This window comes from Cupressus sempervirens, chromosome 3, assembly GCF_028749045.1.
Source record: "Cupressus sempervirens isolate cs-2001-9-10 chromosome 3, ASM2874904v1, whole genome shotgun sequence".
Taxonomy (NCBI): domain Eukaryota; kingdom Viridiplantae; phylum Streptophyta; class Pinopsida; order Cupressales; family Cupressaceae; genus Cupressus; species Cupressus sempervirens.
In genome coordinates this window covers 578,975,357-578,994,557 of record NC_143120.1, presented here as the reverse complement: position 1 = coordinate 578,994,557, position 19,201 = coordinate 578,975,357, and positions in this window count along the sequence as shown.

Genomic DNA, 19,201 nt, shown 5'->3' with positions numbered 1-19,201 from the left:
TTAACATAGATCCCTAATTCTTGGTTTTGTCTTCCAACGGCTTCCATAAATCCTTTTGATAAAGATAGTCTTTCATTTGCATCTTCCATAACTAAAAGTTATGCCCATTAAACCTATCAACCCTTAGCTTACCCTCATCTTCCATAACTCCCACTCATTCGTGAGACTTCCACTCAACCATGAGAGATTCCTGCAAAGGATAACTGAAAAAATAACCTCAATTTGATACCACTTATTAGGATAAAACCACAGATAGAGATAACAATTAAATGCAAATATAACCAATATTAGAAAATAATAGATCACACAAAAAAGAACACAAAACACCAAGATTTAACGTGGTTCACCTAATCCCTAGGCTATGTCCACCAAATAGCAAGTCTGATATTATTACAATCTAGTGATTATAGCCTAATTACAATCTGTAATCCCTTAAAGATCAATATTGCTGCCAAAACCAATTTTTGCATCACAACTATGAAACAATCCCTAACCCTAAGCTCTTTCATACAAGTATTTTTACCACTTTAGGGTTATAATTAATAATCATATGTTGGCCCAAAATCCTGATAAAATAGGGCCTAAATTTTTTTTATGGAGTATGTACAGTACTCCCCTGATCAGTCACCACAATCTAACATCAAGAAGGAAAATTGATTGCTCAAGTAGAGGTAGAAGAGGCTACTAATAGTTTTGTGCAATAAAAAATGAAAAGCCCTAGTCCATTCACAAATGAATGGGTGTATTTCTTACTGGGTTTCTCAAATGCTTAGTTTGCAAATTTCTATGTTTTGAAGGATCCATATAGTTTTTGTAGGGATGCAATTGTGCCTAAAACAAATGGAAATGAATTATTCTAGATCTTCTACAATAATAGAGTGTGTAAACCTCCAATTTGAAATCCTTGGAATAGAAATTTTTGTAAGCTAATTGTACCAGAGGTTTTTGTTGATGTAGACCTACTAAAGGCTTTGATTAAAGCATTTAATCTAATGAGCCATGCATTTCACAAGAAGGATAGAAGTATATTATGTACATTGGATAGGGAGACTTTCATAGAGGTTTTAGATTTAGGAGTACCCATGACTTGTACTATTGATTGGGGGGTATGTGTCGGATCATGGTCAACCAAACTATGACCTTAAGTGGTAGTAAAAAACAAGCAAATCAAGGTTATGACAACTTTGCATGTAATTTTAAAGTAGTTATGGGCTTTATATCAAAAATTTGTAAGAAAAGAATATGTAGGAAAATGAATGTAGTTTCTAAAATACTAGGCCTTATCTAGAGAGAAAATTATTTGATTGGTCAAAAAAAAATGAATTTTAATGTAGCACTACAAAAATTTCAAGGCAAAAATAAAATGTAGGTGTATATCTGACCACCTTAATGAAAATCAAGTGATTTTATTTTTTAATATAATTGTAGATATAAAAAGTAGACTCGTATCTAAATGTGATGCATATTTTTGGGTATTTTTATTCCAAGTTATTAATTAAATATGAATTTTCTATTATAACTTTTTCAAAATAAAAAAATTGACGTGTATGACAACCTTAACTAATTGAAAAATTTACAAAATTAATTTTTCCTTTTTTTTTGGTCTTATACTAGGCGAAGCATAGAAGTGACACAACTTTTGTATTTCAAAAATGTTATACCATTTGAAAGTTATAGCTATTTTTCAGTTAGTATGTCAATCAACACTTTATAGACATATTCATTAGAAATTAACTAATAAATACTCATCTAACTCATAATTTAACAACAATTATATCAATGGAATATTAAGAGTGTTCTCAAAAAGCCTTTTTGTTTCATTGAATTTGGATGAAAAAAAATTATTAGATGAACTATCGAAGTATGAATGTCAGGAAAACATGGCTCGAATATATTTTTTGAGTTGACCAAACAAGTTTGGTAAATACCACTACTACATTTGGGCCTAAATTGTGATGGCATGCTGTTGCAGTTGTGACGGTCACTCATTGCTTGACCTACAGTAATAGAAATTGGCCCCCGTCATATAAGTGTCAGACTTTTTTCTATCATAAATTGTGATGACAAGGGTGTCTATTGAAATTATGACAAAAAAATCCATTGCAATTTGGAAAAAAGAAGGGTGAAGAGTTTCTTTTCATGTCGTCATATGTTCAACAATTTACCATCGTAACTATGATGATACATTTTTAGAAGGCCGTCACAATTTTGATGGCATTGTTGTTGTCTCAATGGGCATCCATTGGAATGGACGTCACGGTGTCAATAATATCCAATGACAACGCCATTGGAGCTACAACCATCCATTAGTAGTTTTTGTTGCAATTGCGATAGCATGCGGTGACAATATTGTCTGATCGACAGCTGTCTGTTGGAAAAGCTATCATAATTGCAATGAATTGTTGCATTATCAAAAATAAAATATAATTTAATATGGTCCTATATGTTTGAATGTTCCTATCAAGAATCTTAAAGTAAATTCAATAGACAAATAGGGTATCAATTTCAAGAATAAAGCCTTAATGTAGTGACCTTATTTTTTATAAAACCATCTTCCTAATCGAGTACATTTCAATTTAATAGTAGACACATAAATAAATCATTAAAAATGTAAACTGGGCATAGTTATTTGATACATACCTTCCAATGTTATTGAAGCTCCCAGATCTTCTCTTTCTTGCAACACTCATCCAATCTACCTGCAAAGTCAATTTCTTGTTCTTCCTTTTTGGTAGTCTAGCTTGACATCACTCCTCTGGAAACATTGAAAAAACAATTGAAGCCTACTCACTATGAAAGATAGCACTTCTTTAGGGCTTCTCTATTACTCAACCTATAAAAATCATACACAAACCTATTAAAATATAAAAATTCAACATTAAAATGACAACCATTCAACTTGTTAATGGTCAACATCAAAAAATTTATGCACGCTTGAAGGAAACAAATTATAATTAGCAATCATCAATGCTCATATAAAACTATTGAAAATTAGACAAAGGTGGGTAGGAACAATCCAATTAAAAATAAATACAAAAGAAGGCTATGTTAGAGCCATTGCAACTATCTTTGGGTTTTCCAAATGTGTCATTGACTCTAGCTTCTCGTACCATAAATGTGGCTCTAGCTTCTCCTTCTTGGGGAAGAAGTTATCAGTCCTTAAGTCATACCAACCCATACAATTCATACAACTCACAACCAAATAGATTCAGATGCATTTACTATGTCCATATCATTCTTAGGTTCTCATCCTTCTATTCATAATCTAAGTTGTTCTCTCATTCACTTCTTTAGAGCTTTAGGGAGCACTTCTTTCTAAATTTTAGTGTGCTGCATAGTTACAAGAGTTGGATTTAGCTCCAGATTATTTGGTTAATTGTTTACTTGACTTGAACTCTAATTCAAAAAATTGAAAAATAAAGAAACTATGAAATATAAGGATTTCAAGTTTGAATTTGCTCCATTTGCACTACCTTCTAGATCATATTTCTTAGAATAGCATCAGTCTTGACCATTTGAAGGCCCTAAATTGTGTAGAAAGAACAAGCATAGGCACACATTATTTACACTCAATTTTTTATGGTTTCATTTTTTTGTCAGTCTTTTGGTGTTTCAAATAATCATGTTTCACTAGCCTGCACAACAAGGGCATCATTTCTAGTCATGGATGGAAGAGCTGGCATTATGTAGTTAACATTTTAGATTTTTTAAAAGTTGCTTGTATGTAGTCACTAATGGAGTTACTGGCAACTGAATATTCACCGATTTGAGTAGGACATCCACGAGCCTACAACTAGTTATTCTTCTATAATTGTAGTAGTAGTTGTTGTTGTCATCATCGTTGCTACTAGTACTATTGTTGTTGTGTATGATGAACTTTTTGGACTATCAATTGATCTTGAGGGAAATGAGGATGAAGAAGATGTTTTTTGAGATGGAACCAACCTAACAAATGGTGCCACAAATTTTGAAATCTATAATTGTAAATCTTCATTTCGAGGAATCTGAGAAACAAAGAAGTGAAATGAACTTTAAAGACTTTTGAAAGATGAATTTAAGGAACAAAGAAAAAAATAATATTATTAACATTATTGATGATTTTTTAAAAATTTGATTCAACCACAATATCTATCATTTTTTCAATATTTTTTCTTCCTTATGCTCTCTTTCATTCTGATAATAGGTCTTATAATATGATAAGAATCATTATGAACTGGCTCATGGTCAAAATTTCTTTGTAAAGACGAGCAACCTAGACTTTTTCCTCAGATTTTTCATCATAAGAGAGATTAATAGTATCTTTAAACTTCACACAAAAAAGTAAAATTAGGATGAAAAACTTTAACTGATAAAATATTTAGAATGTTTTGTATGTGCTTGTAGATTTCTACAATCTATATTTTTAATCAACATTTGGGGTCAAACTCACTAAACCAACATTAAAATAAAAGAACACCAAAAGATAGAAAAATATGGTTACAATCAAGTTCCAAATATTAAGGTAAAAAATTCTCTAGATAAGTACACACAAAAGGTGAAGCTTGCTAAATAGTAATGATATTTAAAATTGATTCACAATCTTAGTGTGAAATTTGAACAACAAAAAAACTTGGTGATGATAGTGATTACAATTGGTTCACAAACTCAGAAGAAATACATTCAAATTTCCATAAAGATATTTTTTTTCTTAAACAATTTTTTGTTTGTTTTGAAATTGTGTACATAACAATGGCACAAGGATTTTTTGATAGAAATAATGTGCAATACATTTGAAATAGTAAAAGCACTAAAGCCATTAAATCTTACTTGAATCTTACAATGTAAAAGTTGCATTGGTCATTGTTGCAACATAAGTTCAATAATTCGTTCAAATTTAACCAAATAACTGACTATGTATCCAATACCAAAGCTAGGACCCTATGAATAACAAACAAGTCACTAAATGAGTGACACTTTTTTATAAATCAATTAAAGGAAAACCATGACTAAATTGGTGTAAATAGTAGGTAAATTGACAAGGTGAGAAAAATTAGTTCCAGCTACATGTAAATTGCACGGATCTTGAAGAAATTCAATCCATTCTATATATCTTAAATTAGAAGGGCCATATACAATGTTAATGAGAATATTCTATATCACTAGAAAAATAAGACCATCTATATATGTTTGTGTTAACAATTCATAATTTTTGTTTGAGAATTTGAAATATATTATGTGAGTTTTTTATTTTAGGAAGATTTGAATCAAATTATATAATTCATTGCCATCAAGAGTTATGGAATGAAATTCTATAATTTGATGTCATGATGAGCTATTCAATAGAGAAATGAATTTAGGATCAAATGCTATGATTCAATTCCATAATAAGTTATCCAATAGTCAATTATAGATAGTTAAAAATATGATACAAAATGTTGATAAAAGAAAAAATCACATAATCTAATTTAAATATATTCAAACTTAAACATAAACTACAGGGACAAAAATGTACTAAACATTAAAGTTTAGGCAACAAATAAAAAATTGGTATTTTTTTTTCATGTCGATCGCATTTTATTTTTATTGTTTTTTCATCTCATGGAGCATGTCATACAATGTTTTTCAAAGCTACTTCAAACAAGAACATGAACCTTCTCAAAAAAAGAAAATTGTGGATTACCTTGTAAGGGAAATCAAATAAGCACTATAAGCATAAACTTATTTTATCTTGAGGCATTTGGCCACTCCGCTAACCTTAAGTGGGAGAGCTCTCAACCATGAGAGCCCTCAACATAGCAATAACATCTGATCTAGCCCTTTTCTGTATTATGATCTGTGCCCCCACATATGCATATGCAAATATACATTTATAATCCCCACAAATCACATTCAAAAGATTCAAAATTAGACCTTCACTCATCAATCATAATTTCATCACAATATATGATCAACACAAATCAAATTCAAAATTAGGCCTTGCACTCATTGATAAACCATATTTTCATTAGTAAGTATAATCTCAATGATAAAATACATTAGAGAGGAATAATTTGAGGCAATCCCATTGAAAGCCATTCTTTCAAATACTTCATACATCACAACTAAATTTCATAAATCAATGAGTTTGACCATGGCATCCTTCTGCATTGCTTGAAACCAAGAGATTCACATAGTTAGTTGTCATGCAATCATAGGTTAATGTTGAGCTTCACTTGGTTTCAAGAATAGTTTAATATTATCTACTAATCAAGGCCAACCATGTGAAGGTGGAAGATCATTTGACCCCACCCCCCAACATCTAAATTCCTTGTCAACATCTAAAATTCATTCATTCTATTAATAAATTGCTAAAATTCATGAATTATTACATGATAACATTCATTAACACATAAGTTTCATTAGAACATTCACATTTGATGTAGGAATTGTTACAAGCTAGAGTTGTCATTGCACCAAAAGTTTGACCTATCAATGCCTAATACAACTAGTAGACTTATAGAATATAAGAGGCAATTAAGCCATGTAATGAATCCTAAAGGAGAACATTGGCGGTTAGTCCAACAATCCCCCCCTTAGCATTACTCAAGGAGATCTAAACTTATGACCAAGCTCTGATACCACTTGTTACAAGCTAGAGTTGTCGTTGCACCAAAAGATTGACCTATCAGTGCTTGATACAACCACTAGACTTATAGAATATAGGGGGTAGTTAAGCCATGTCATGAATCACAAAGGGGAATGTTGGCGGTTAGTCCAATAGGAGCATCCTAGGTTGCATTGTTATCCTGCATGTTTTCAGTTTGCTTATTTTTTGCTGAGTTGCAATGTCTTGCATTACAGACTTCTAAATGGTTGTTGAGTGTTTAATGGATGTCGAGCTTCCTCGTTGATGTTGAGTTCATAGTTGCTACTGAGTTTCTTTGGTTGTTGAGCATTCTTTGGTTGCTAAGTCATCCTTTCAATGCTGAGTTTGTTTGGATGCTAAGTGCCAATATTTCATGGAGTCTTCACTTGCCAAGTTGTCTCTATGTGGTTTCCTATTGAGGCTGACCTTTGCATTTAATTTAGTGTTAGATATCTAATGTAAGCTAACTTATGGCTTAGCCTAGCACTTAATATGAGAGTTTATTTAGTTGTATTTGTAACAGGCCAACTTGTGGTTGTGCATATATTTAAGAGACCTTGGTTAGAGTCTTAGAAAATAGCTTAGAGAGAAGGCAAAATGTCGAGTTTGATCATCTAGGATTGTAATTGAATTGAGATATGTGGCTATAACCTAGAAGGCCTTACAACTGGGCATGTAATTTATCTTTGGGTGAATATATGAATGAAGGATTTTACTTCCTCTATCTCTCAAGTTATTTGTATTTTTTTTTATTTCCATTGTGTTGACTCTACGTAGGTGCTTTGAATAGCTCAATGTTCCTTTGGCCCTAGTTCTTCACCCCACCTTATGTTAGGTGGTATTAGAGATGAGGTTCATCCTTGTGGAGATTGAATTGTGTAGAACCCTAAGTGAATTTGGTTGTGGGGTAGTAGATCTGAGGATTTGAACTACAAATTATAGAGGTTTACAATCTTGTAGGAACCTGATTTGAAGATGGTTCAAGGTAGAGGACATGTTGATAATACAATATTAGATACTTTGAGACAAATTGCAGCCAGATTAGACGTTGTAGAGACTACCTAGATGAGAGGAGCACATCTTGATGATGTAAGTAATGATGAAGTAGTAGCACCAAACCCTAATCTAGAACTTGAGGAAGACCAAGATGAGGCAAGGTTGTTGAGAGTATTGTCTAGGGAAAATTCAAAGCCTACTATAGAAGTCATTCCTTATGATGGGAAATTGGACACCAATGTTGTGTTGGATTGGATATCTAAAATAGAAAAGTTATTTGAGTATGAAAACACTCTTGATAACAGGAAGGTGAAGATTGCAGTTACTAGGTTGAAAGGACATGCCTCACTGTGGTGGGAGCATTTGCAAACTGATAGAAAAATATTAGAACTTGGGTGAAAATGGTCAAAAAGGTAAAGGAAAAATTCTTTCCTACTGATTATCATGTTAGCTTGTTAAAAAAGATGCAAATTTTGAAACAAAGAGACATGAATGTGAAGGAGTATATTGAGGAATTCTATAGATTGGACATCAAATTTGGACATGTGGATGACGATGTTGAGAAAATTGCAAGGTATCAAAATGTATTGAGGTCTAAAATTCCAGATGAGATAAGTTTTGTGAAATTGGAAAGTGTGGAAGAAGCATACCAATATGCCTTGAAAACTAAGGAGATCTTGACAAAGAAGCATGAACAAAGACAAAGAGGTAGAGGTGGTAGATTCTAGAGAGGTAGAGGTAGATCTTATGGAGAAGATGAAAAATTTGATAATTTTGTACAAGATAAAGGGAAATCTGATTGGAATCGTGATGACAAAAATAAGACTAAATGGAAAGGAGGTGATTATTATCAAGGAGGTACTAATTCTTACTGAGGAAGAGGTAATTCTTATTCTAGAGGCCATTTTAATGGTAATTGTTTCATATGTGGTAAAGAGACACATAGATCTTTTGAGTGTAGATCCTCTAAAAGTGGCTCAAGGTAACATAAATGTTGTGATTCAAGGAGACACCAAGGGTTCACTAAGTGGACTTGAGGCTGGAGAAAATCTAATAGTGAGAAGAACCTTATGTAAAAAGGAACTAATGATGAACCTATCCTAAGGAGAAGTCTTTTCAAAACTAGATGTAAGATGGCTGGAAAATGTTGCAAGGTAATCATTGATAGTGGAAGTTCTACAAATTCAGCATTAGAAGAGCTAGTTACAAAGTTGTAGTTGCAAAGGCTGAATCCTAAACCCTATCATGTTTCATGGATCAAGGATGAGCATAAGATATTGGTAAGTGAGCAATGTATTGTGAAGTTCAAGATTGGATATTATTTTTATGAATTTTTGTGTGATACTATGCCTATGGATTGTTGTCATATTTTGTTAGGTAGACCTTGGAAATATGATAGATATGCTATACATGATGGAAGATTGAATCAATATACTCTTTGGGTGAATGGGAAGAAGAAAATATTGTTGCCTTTGAAAAAGAGTCAAGTCTATTTTGCTATAATCCTAAGGAGATAGAGTTGTGTCAATAGTAACCGAGTGCTAGAAAATAGTGTTAATCAAGTGCCAATCAATGGTGACCGAGTGACAATAGAAACTCATAGTATTGACTAAGTACTAATAGAAATTGAAAACTTGCTAAATAAGTATAAAGATATTGTTGTAGAGGATATGCCTTATGGTCCACCACCAGTGAGGAACATAAATCATTGTATGGATCTAATTCCTAGAGCTAGTTTTTTGAATAAAGCACCAAACATATTGACACCTATAGAGAATGAAGAACTTAACAGACAAGTGCATGAGTTGTTGAAGAAAGGTTTGATTAGAGAAATTTTGAGTCCATGTGATGTACCTATCATATTAGCACCTAAAAATAATGGAGAATAGAGAATGTGTACTAATTCTAGAGCTATTGACAAGATCACAATGAAATATAAGTTTCCTATGTCGAGGATGGATGACATAATGGGTTGTTTGAGTGGAGAAAAGTATTTTACCAAGATTGATTTGAAGAGTGGCTATCATCATATCATAATCAAAGAAGGTGATGAATGGAAGACAAATTTCAAGACAAAAAGATGGTTTATATAAATTGTTGGTTATGCATTTTGGTTTGACTAATGCACCTAGTACTTTCATGAGGTTAATGAATGAAATTCTAAAAAGATTCTTGGGTAAGTTTGTGATTTTTTATTTGGATGAGATTTTGATATTCTGTAAGACTAAGGAAGAACATCTTAAGCATGTTAGACAAGAATTGCAGATATTGCAAGAGGAAAGTTGATGATTAACCTAAAAAAATCTTCTTTTATGCAAGAAGAGATTGTGCATTTGGGATTTGGGATTTTAGCTAATGGTTTGAAGATGGATCCTAAGAAGGTATACACAATTTTGGAATGGTCTAACCTGATAATGTGGGTGAGGTAAGATTATTTCATGGTTTGGCTAGTTTTTTATAGAAAGTTTATAAGGAATTTCAGTTCTATTTGTAATGTTATGACTGAAACAATGAGAGGAGATAAAAAGGAATTCAAGTGGACACATGGAGCTGATAAGAATTTTGAGACTTTGAAACAAAAGGTTGTTGAGTTGTCTATATTAGCTTTTCCTAACTTCAATAAGGTATTTCAAGTTGAATGTGATGCAAGTGGTAGTGCAATAGGAGCTGTATTGAGTCAAGAAGGTAAACCTATTGCTTTCTTTAGTGAAAAGTTGAATGATGCAAAAAGAAAATATTCTGTGTATGATCAAGAGTTTTATGCTATTATTCAAACCTTGAAGAAGTGGAGAAATTATTTGATTCCTAAGAAGTTTGTGTTGTATATTGATCATAAATCTTTACATTACTTGGGAAGTCAACATAAATTGAATCAGAGACATATGAAGTGGGTTGAATATTTGCAAAGTTTTACATTTGTGACTAAGCATAATAGTGGAATTACTAACAGAGTTGTTGATGCATTGAGGAAAAGACATTCTTTATTGACTAAGATGAAGGTTGAAGTTCTTGATTTTGATGACATGAAAGAGTTTTATGATATTGATCCTGATTTTTTTGAGGCATTGAGAGAGTGCAAAGCACCTAATCTAATAGATCACATAAGTAAGTATGATGAATATTTCATTCAAGAAAGTATGTTGTTCAAAGAAATTCAGTTGTGTATCCCTAGAAGTTTCATGAGAGTTAATTTGATTAAGAAAAAACATAGTGGTGGATTGGATGGACATTTTAGAATTGATAAGACATTGAATTTGCTGAAGGAGAAGTATTACTAGCCACAAAAGTATAAGGATGTTTAGAAATTTGTACAGAGTTGTGGAGTTTGTCAAGTTGCAAAGGGAGTGAGTTAGAATATTGGTTTGTATACACCTATTACTATTCCTGAGAAACCTTGGAGTGACATTAGTATGGATTTTGTTCTTGGATTGCCTAAAAGAGTGAAGGGGTATAATTCTATATTTTTTGTTGTGAATAGATTTTCTAAGATGGCTCATTTTATACCATGTAAGAAGAAATTAGATGTTGAGCATGTTGTTGAACTTTTCCTCAAAAAGATTGTGGGCTTGCATGGATTACTAAGAAGTATTATTTATGATAGAGATAGTAAGTTTTTTGGTTATTTTTGGAAGATTGTGTGGAAGAAGATGGGTACTAAGTTGAAGTTTAGCTCTACATTCCATTCGTAGATAGATGGAAAAATAGAGGTTGTGAATAGAAGCTTGGGTAACTTATTAAGATGTTTAGTTGGGAATAAACCAAGTAATTGGGAAGTAGTGTTGGCACAAGCTGAATTTGCATATAATATTTCTATGAATATGAGTACAGGAAAAACACCTTTTGAGATTGTTATAGGAATGCAACCTAGAGGAGTATTAGAATTGAGGGATGTTACTAGTGAAGAAAAGAGAAGGGTCATCGGGGAAGAATTTTTTGATTTCATGGAGTCTTTGCATAAGGAAGTAAAATTAAGGATGGAACAAAGTAATCAAAAGTATAAGGAGAATGCTGATACGCCTAGAAGACATCATGTTTTTGGAGTTGGTGATGAAGTGATGGTTCATTTGAAGAAAGAAAGATGTCCTCTTGGAACATACAGTAAGATGAAAATGAAGAAGTTTGGACCTTGTAAGATCTTGAGGAAGTTTGATAGTGGTAATGCTTATGAAGTTTAGTTACCTAATGAGATGGATATATCTTCTATATTCAATGTTGTTGATTTATACAAATATCATGAGTCAGAAGATGAAGTGGATGTATTAGACAATTATCCTAAAAAGAAGATTGAAGAAGTTGAATAGATACTAAAGCAAAGAGTTGGTAAGAGCACAAGAGGAAAAGCCTACTATGAGTAATTGGTAAAATGGAAAAATAGTTCTAGTGGAGATGCTACATGGATTTCTCAATCTGAGTTGGATTCAACTCAGGTTGTGAAACTTATATGATTTAGGAGAATTATTTCTTTCTACCCTAGTTGTCTAATGTAGGAGCATCCTAGGTTACACTGTTATCCTACATGTTTTTAGTTTTCTTAGTTTCTACCAAGTTGTAATGTCTTGCATTGCCAATTTTGTAGCAGTTGTCGAGCATTTAGTGGATGCCAAGCTTCCTAGTTGATGCCAAGTTCACAGTTGGTGCCGAGTGTCTTTGGTTTGTGAGAATTCTTTGGTTGATGAGTCATTCTTTGGATGTTGAGTTTGCTTGGATGCTGAGTGCCAGTATTTCATCAAGTCTTTGCTTGTTGAGTTGTCTGTGTGTGATTTCCTATTAAGGCTAACCTTTGCATTTAATTTAGTGTTAGATATCTCTTGCGAGCTGACTTATGGCTTAGCCTAGCATTTAATATGAGAGTTTATTTAGTTGTATTTGCTTCATGCCAACTTATGGTCATGCATGTATTTAAGAGACCTTGGTTAGAGTCTTAGAAAAGGGCTTAGAGAGAAGGTTGAACGCAAAGTTTGATCATCAAGGATTGTAATTGAATTGAGATATGTGGTCATAACTTAGAAGGCCATACAATTGGGCATGTAATTGATCTTTGGATGAATATATGAATGAAGGCTTTTACTTCCTCTATCTCTCAAGTTGTTTGTATTTATTGTTAATTCCACTGTGTTGACTCTATAGAGGTGGTTTGAATAGCTCGGTGTGCCTTTGGCCCTAGATTTTTACCCCTCCCTGTGTTGACATTAACATTAAAACATAAGATTCATTAGAACATTCACATGAACATTCAATCGAGCATAAATAAAACATCTATACATAAACATCATTCATTATCAAATAAGTTACATAAATAAGTTACAAAAGTTCACATGAATAATTTTTTATTTATTTTTCTTTTTTTTATCCTTCCCTATATTATTGTAGAGGCATATCCATGTCATCATCAATATTTCTTCTCACCTGTGGATGTGCACTCACTATCCTTTGCAAAGGAATGTCCTCTGCAATAACAATATAAAAGGGTTAAACTTTAAAAAGTTGAGACTTTAAAGATTTTAAAGAACATTGTAGCTCTCTTTACCTTGTTAGCTAATCAAACACCCCCTATCATTAATATTATTCTTCATCCATCTCATCATCAGGATCATTGTCGTCTTCGACCTTGTCACCACTACCATCCTGATCCTCCTCACCACCATCATCATTGTCATCATCATCATCATCACCACCATCATCATCATCCTCTTCCTCATCATGTGATCAGTAGCAGCATCATAATCGTGATTAGTACCAGTGTTGGGACTCAAAATTGAAGCCCTGATTTTGAGTACCATTCTAAATTTTGAGTATAATTGAGCCCATATAGGCACTTTTAATGCATGTGTACCCGACCATCATTTTGAGGCCTATGAAGTGTTTCATGTTTGTAACACTTTGAATTTAGTACGTGAATTTTTTCTATGATGATAAATTTCCACTCTGAATCATTCTGTAAAGTTTCATTTTGAGCCTTGTTCAAATCTGTATTTTTGCCCAAGTGTCAAACAACGACAGGAGGCCTAGTTTGCATTTGAATATCTTGCACCCAGATATGTTTCATGAATGACCTCTTTGGGAGTGTTTAGTATTCATATCAAAGAACCTATTTTTTAGTTTACAAGTTGTTTCGATATGTTTTGACTAGGTTTGAATCCCTAAAAGTTGGTTGTTTAATGTTGTCATGTTGATGCATTTTACTTAGAATTCTGGGAAGCCCTATTTGAATAGTTATAACTTTGACCCAATTTACCCTAATGAGAAAATTCCTTTTTCATTGTATTCTAGGTGTTAGACACTTGTTATGTTTCATATTTGAGCCTATGATGAATCCGTTTGATTACTTTGTAAACATGATTCCAAATGCAATTTATAAAGATTTATTGGTGTCTAAAACTATAGATTGATTAGTAGCCCTGTTCAGAATGTCATAACTCTGAATCCATGATAGATGAGACCAAATGGATTGTACCATTTTGTTCTACTATGAAAATTCTTTAAGTGTGCCAATTTTCAAGTCTTTACAAATTTGTTTGTACACTTTCCCAGGTCCATTCTATTTGTGAAAATCATTGTTTCACTAGTGTCCCTAGATTTGTGATTCTAAGTACCCCACTTTGACCACTTGCCAAATGCACCCAGTTATTCGTCATGTGCCAAAATCACATATTTGTACTCTCCTCATGACAGTGAACTAATGCCCTAGTTTTCAAGCCCTCAAGTGTTTGTTTGACCTGTCTCCAATGCCAAAACTGGATGCATTTTATTATTTTCTGACATGTTTGTATGCAAGTAGTTTTAAGTAAGCAACTTCGATGGTCAATATATTTTGACCTAGATGTCATCATGAGGCAAAATCTAACATGGTAAAAGAATATGGAACAAAGAATCATTGGGTCAGATCTTAGGGGCCCATTATTCAATCTAGTCATTTTTTAAAGCCGACTCATAGGCCTTCCAGGCAGAAAGTCACAGTTTACAAGGAGGAAAAAATGAGTTTTAAATGATGCAATAATGATTGAATTTCAATCTAGTCAGTGTCAAGTGATTAGTTGAGTAGTCTAAAGGGTCAATTGTTTCTGTTTGAATTTTTTTTAGTCAGATCCGCTTTGGGGCTCAACTGATTTCATCAGATTGAAAAGTCATACTCACAGAGTAAAAATGTCTTGATAAGACATTATGAAGAATTGGGAATGTTTGAAAAGTTCATTTTTTTGTATGATCATTAATTGATAATATAAGGATGGTATTAACATTGGTCATTTCTTTCACAAATTAGGAGAATTGACCCATTGTCATTATGTGAGAATGGCAAGGAAATTGAATGATAGCAAAATGAAGATGTAAATGAGTTTATCATTCTAGTGAAGCACATATCCTCCTTGGTTTTGAAGTATTATCCATCAGCTTGATAACTTGGGGTATGAATGAAGTATTACATGCGAGGCGTGTGCTCAATGCTACTCTCCAAGAGAACCTACCATTTGAAGAATTTGTCAACTTTTATCAATACATCTTCAATGGAAAAGATAAAAAAAGAATAGTTCAAGGATTTGATGGAGGGGTTCAAAGTTTTTGATGAGAACGAAGATGGCTGCATTTCTTCTAATGAGATTTACAATGTCCTGCCCATAATGAGATTGATTTTACAAGACCAATTTTTGCAAACATGCCAGAAAATGATACATAGATTTGATTCAAATTACAATGGACTATTGGATTTCTTTGAGTTCAAAAATATGATGTCTTCTAAGCTTTGATCTTCCTAAAGTTCAGGTGAATTTGTGTTCATACATGTAACAATCAATTACCTTTGGGTAAATGTTCCATTGGAAAACATGTAATTACTTTTTCTCTGCCCCAACATTGTATGAATTTCCCACAATTTTGAGATGCAGAGACCAAGATAGAGGGATTACATGGACCATCGCAAGATTTAACATGGCACAAACTAAGGATGAATACTATTATGGTTTTAAATGATTCCCCTAACCCGAGCATATATGCATGTGCAGGTTAATTTGTCAATTACAGTGATTGCTAGCAGATAAAACCAAATCTTGGTTTTGCATCTAAGGGGAGGAATGCAAATTTTTGCCAAAGGTACCATTTAGAGTAAAGAGGCACTACTCAAAAAAGGGTAAGAGCCATCTTTCACTTTGCTTGCTGGAAAAAAAGCTTGAAGTGTATGTAAATAGCATTTTCCTCTTGCAATGTACAAATAAAGGAGATCCCCTTATTTTTTTCCCATTGCCTCCACCTTGCTGCCATCACCAATAATAAGGGGTTTGCAAACCATTCAAGAAGCACAATGAATCCCCAAATTTAGCCACATCATTTTTGACAATTGAAGTATTTTCTAATAACCACATAGTGGCCCGAGTCAAATGGTTCAATGACCATTCTAAAAATGTGTACCCAGACCAAAATGAAATTATGGAGAAATATTGCACTATGAACCTGGGGAATCTGGTTTCAAAGATTAGTCAAAAGGTGTCACATCAAGTTGTAGCATACGTAGGGTATGAGGAACAATAAATAAAAAGAGGTGTACAATTTCTCTATCAATGCAAGGATCAATAGAGGGATGTCTTCAAAGTTTGGGTGTGTGTTTCGTAGATATGGAGGGTGCTAATGTCCCAAATTCCTTGAGTTGAAGCATTTCATATTTTTTTTTATACCCAAGTACTATATTCCTAAGTGTCTTTAAGACACACACCTTTTAAAGGTAAGCATACTCGTGTGGGGCCCATGGCTAGTTGGACTGCACAAAGAGGATAAATAATTAATGGAAATGTTGGTGACAAGATGATGATGTGGTAGTAACATGGTAGTTCTAACAAACTAGGTGCCGACACATGACACTTGTGGGCGAATAGCAGAATGACACATTGCATGGAAATTGAGGATTTGATGATGTAGTAGGCTCAAAAATGGGATGTATAGGATTGTGACACATGGAAAAATTGGCAACTATCACTTTTCCATATTATGAAGATGCACGATGTTTAGCCAAAGAGAGAAAGTGACAAGGTGACACATGTTAGTGGGTGATGATGTGGCACCAAGTAGGAGCAACTCACTAGATTGTGACATGTGGCAAGATCGATGGTCATTACTAAGTTGCAATATAAAGTTGCTCACTGGTTAGCCAAAGTGACAATATGACAATGAATGAAAGGTTTACATGTGGTATTGTTTTAGAGGCTTGTGAGCAGACAATGGACCAATCAAGTGATGCCACATAGCAGTGACGTGGTAGGGCATCCAATAAGGAAATGATGTGACGGTGACCATGCATAAGAAGATCCAATTAGAGGTCACCACATGGTGATTTGTTAGATGATAGGTAGAGATTCATGCACAAATTAGAGGATTCCACATGGCACCCAGGTTGCAATGACAATGTAGAGATGGACCAATCCCATGGAGACATGTGCCAAGCCTGGTCAAACTTGGTTTGACCTAGATGCAAAATTGGAGGGAAAATAAAAGGCACAAAATTAATTATTGCTCTCCTCCAAAGTACATATAGAAAGGTCATTTAAATCTTTCGAGATTATATAATAAACTTTTTACTATAGGAAATGATAAATGTTTACAAAACAAATGTAGTCCTTTTATGCATGTTTGAACCTAGTTTTCATATGAATCTCTTGGGCATTTATGATAAGAAGATATAGGACTATCATATACTAATAGAAAGGTATTGGAACACGATTTTAGATTTGTTGTTTATTTTTACACAAGAAGCAGTATGTGTGAGATATTTAGGGTTTTGTTCGAGGTAGCCTTTTTTCAACTACATTCTAGTATGGTGGTTCAAACTTATTTTATGGTGAAATGATGAAATGGGTGTTTGCCAAAGTTAGTGGACATGCAGTTGGTGATGTCTTTTTACCTCCAAGTCAAGTTAGTGAAGGATCTATCAACATTTTAGATGTTTATTTGATGTTTTTATCAGAGTAAAGGTTTCTCATCACTTGGATAAGAGAGAAGAGAGAGGCTTTGTAGCAGAAAGGGATGGAGATTCAAGTGGAAATGTGTCACTTCTAGATCAAATCTGGGATTTATTTCCTCTCCTACATCTTTCTTCTTTCTTTCTTTCTATAGGTTTGGTTCTAGGTTCTTGGATAAATTTTTCCACTGCTATGATACCAAAAGGTTGGTTCCAATTTTTGGATATTTTTTCATTACTATGATACCACTTCTCTCAACATTCAACTTGTAGGAACAACAGTGAATGAATTACAGAGATAGTCTTAGTATATTCGGCTATTTTATGAGTTATTTTCATGCATTCTATTGTATTTGTTTCAAGGAAATGAATAAAAATGCAGCAACAAGTTTATCTTCAGTCTGATTCTTGTCTCATATCTGTGTTGCCTATAATCTTTTGTGATTTCTAAACAAAGAGATTAAACCCAGTTGCAAATCCTTAAAGTTGTATGTCTTGATATGTTTTACTGTTGGAACAAAGAGCCAAGTAAATGCTTGATATATTTGATTTGATTATAGATTTCATAGAAGGATAGGTCAAGTATGAGGTTCAGTCTTGATGCAAATGTCTAATTCACAAAGTGATTGGATAGATTTGAAGTCTTGATATATGAGATGTATCAATGATATCCAAGGATGTGTTAGTGATTTATGGAATATCCCAATAGATAAGGCACTGACCAGCTACATGATCTATATGTTTGTTGTTCATACCTTGGCTTTGCTGATAATCAACATAATAATCAAAGTCTTTCCCTTTTAAGTTGAAGAGCTAAAAGGATTTACCCTCACTTAGCTTGTCAAGTTCATAGGTCATGTTATTAGCTATCTCGTGTCTATGTTTTTTGCATGAGCAATAGAATAATTGGGGTTTCTATCTTCTTTATCCATATTTAGATATATGTTTTCGAAACTGGTATCATATGAACAAATATTAGGTTCAATTGCCTAGGTCTTGCAGAGCCTAAAGAAGGAGTATAACCTTATAGTTGGCCCCTATGTCTAAATAGGTATGTTGAATATGGGAATTAGCTACCCCTAGATGTATTTGTTCCTATCACTATGTTTTTCAAAAGATATTAATTCAGAAGCCAACAACCAACATCATTTTCATTAGGAGCATCATTGACTAACTCTCGATTGTGATCCACTTCTTCCTCTTCCTCGGTATCTTCTTCTTCCATCGCATTATACTTTATCATCCTTCCTCTTGAATCATGTCTAACAAAAAATTACCAACCCAATTTATGTGGAACCTCTGAGTAAAATACTTACTCACATTGGCTTGGAAGAACATAGGGCTCATCACAAACCAACCCAAACAACATTGTATTAATCATTGGAAATCCATTCTCATGCTCAATAATAGTTGTATCAGGATCATTTTGATTGATTCCTAGTCTATATCATTTGATGATGAAGAGAACTAATTTGAAGGAATTAAAGTCACAGTCAAGTATATCAACCAAAATGTCATAGTATCAATTTTGAGATTCTCAAGGATTTAAATTATTTTTAAATGAAATATTGGTCACTTAGAAGACTACACTTATCCCAAAACCACAAGTTCTCTTCATGTCATCTAAACCTTTGATGTGAAATTTGTAACCATTGCATAAC